Below are 2500 nucleotides of genomic sequence, written 5' to 3' on the forward strand. Positions count from 1 at the left end.
GCACCCTGGAACCCCCCGGGTGGCACAGGGCTGGATGGGGCTTTCGTATATAGCAGGGACGGTGCTGCCTCTCGCTTCGCTCGCTGTCCGCCGCTCGCCGCTCGCTCGCGCAGCCAAAAATGGCCAGTTTTGGCCCGTTTTTGGGCCGTTTTGGCCAGTTTTTGGCCTGTTCTTGCATTGCGCGGTGACCGTCGAGAGCGGAGCAAAACGTCAGCCATCTCAGCACCCTGGAACCCCCCGGGTGGCACAGGGCTGGATGGGGCTTTCGTATAGCAGGGACGGTGCTGCCTCTCGCTTCGCTCGCTGTCCGCCGCTCGCCGCTCGCTCGTGCAGCCAAAAATGGCCAGTTTTGGCCCGTTTTTGGGCCGTTTTGGCCAGTTTTTGGCCTGTTCTTGCATTGCGCGGTGACCGTCGAGAGCGGAGCAAAACGTCAGCCATCTCAGCACCCTGGAACCCCCCGGGTGGCACAGGGCTGGATGGGGCTTTCGTATAGCAGGGACGGTGCTGCCTCTCGCTTCGCTCGCTGTCCGCCGCTCGCCGCTCGCTCGTGCAGCCAAAAATGGCCAGTTTTGGCCCGTTTTTGGGCCGTTTTGGCCAGTTTTTGGCCTGTTCTTGCATTGCGCGGTGACCGTCGAGAGCGGAGCAAAACGTCAGCCATCTCAGCACCCTGGAACCCCCCGGGTGGCACAGGGCTGGATGGGGCTTTCGTATAGCAGGGACGGTGCTGCCTCTCGCTTCGCTCGCTGTCCGCCGCTCGCCGCTCGCTCGTGCAGCCAAAAATGGCCAGTTTTGGCCCGTTTTTGGGCCGTTTTGGCCAGTTTTTGGCCTGTTCTTGCATTGCGCGGTGACCGTCGAGAGCGGAGCAAAACGTCAGCCATCTCAGCACCCTGGAACCCCCCGGGTGGCACAGGGCTGGATGGGGCTTTCGTATAGCAGGGACGGTGCTGCCTCTCGCTTCGCTCGCTGTCCGCCGCTCGCCGCTCGCTCGTGCAGCCAAAAATGGCCAGTTTTGGCCCGTTTTTGGGCCGTTTTGGCCAGTTTTTGGCCTGTTCTTGCATTGCGCGGTGACCGTCGAGAGCGGAGCAAAACGTCAGCCATCTCAGCACCCTGGAACCCCCCGGGTGGCACAGGGCTGGATGGGGCTTTCGTATAGCAGGGACGGTGCTGCCTCTCGCTTCGCTCGCTGTCCGCCGCTCGCCGCTCGCTCGCGCAGCCAAAAATGGCCAGTTTTGGCCCGTTTTTGGGCCGTTTTGGCCAGTTTTTGGCCTGTTCTTGCATTGCGCGGTGACCGTCGAGAGCGGAGCAAAACGTCAGCCATCTCAGCACCCTGGAACCCCCCGGGTGGCACAGGGCTGGATGGGGCTTTCGTATAGCAGGGACGGTGCTGCCTCTCGCTTCGCTCGCTGTCCGCCGCTCGCCGCTCGCGCAGCCAAAAATGGCCAGTTTTGGCCCGTTTTTGGGCCGTTTTGGCCAGTTTTTGGCCTGTTCTTGCATTGCGCGGTGACCGTCGAGAGCGGAGCAAAACGTCAGCCATCTCAGCACCCTGGAACCCCCCGGGTGGCACAGGGCTGGATGGGGCTTTCGTATAGCAGGGACGGTGCTGCCTCTCGCTTCGCTCGCTGTTCGCCGCTCGCCGCTCGCTCGCGCAGCCAAAAATGGCCAGTTTTGGCCCGTTTTTGGGCTGTTTTGGCCAGTTTTTGGCCTGTTCTTGCGTGGTGCGGTGACCGTCGTGAGCGGAGCAAAACGTCAGCCATCTCAGCACCCTGGAACCCCCCGGGTGGCACAGGGCTGGATGGGGCTTTCGTATAGCAGGGACGGTGCTGCCTCTCGCTTCGCTCGCTGTTCGCCGCTCGCCGCTCGCTCGCGCAGCCAAAAATGGCCAGTTTTGGCCCGTTTTTGGGCTGTTTTGGCCTGTTTTTGGGCTGTTCTTGTGTGGCGCGGTGACCGTCGTGAGCGGAGCAAAATGTCAGCCATCTCAGCACCCTGGAACCCCCCGGGTGGCACAGGGCTGGATGGGGCTTTCGTATAGCAGGGACGGTGCTGCCTCGCGCTTCGCTCGCTGTTCGCCGCTCTCCGCTCGCTCGCGCAGCAAAAAATGGCCAGTTTTGGCCCGTTTTTGGGCTGTTTTGGCCAGTTTTTGGCCTGTTCTTGCGTGCCGCGGCGACCGTCGTGAGCGGAGCAAAACGTCAGCCATCTCAGCACCCTGGAACCCCCCGGGTGGCACAGGGCTGGATGGGGCTTTCGTATAGCAGGGACGGTGCTGCCTCTCGCTTCGCTCGCTGTCCGCCGCTCGCTGCTCGCTCACGCAGCCAAAAATGGCCAGTTTTGGCCCGTTTTTGGGCTGTTTTGGCCTGTTTTTGGGCTGTTCTTGTGTGCCGCGGCGACCGTCGTGAGCGGAGCAAAATGTCAGCCATCTCAGCACCCTGGAACCCCCCGGGTGGCACAGGGCTGGATGGGGCTTTCGTATAGCAGGGACGGTGCTGCCTCTCGCTTCGCTCGC

Source organism: Musa acuminata, unplaced genomic scaffold (assembly GCF_036884655.1).
Source record: "Musa acuminata AAA Group cultivar baxijiao unplaced genomic scaffold, Cavendish_Baxijiao_AAA HiC_scaffold_680, whole genome shotgun sequence".
NCBI classification, from domain to species: domain Eukaryota; kingdom Viridiplantae; phylum Streptophyta; class Magnoliopsida; order Zingiberales; family Musaceae; genus Musa; species Musa acuminata.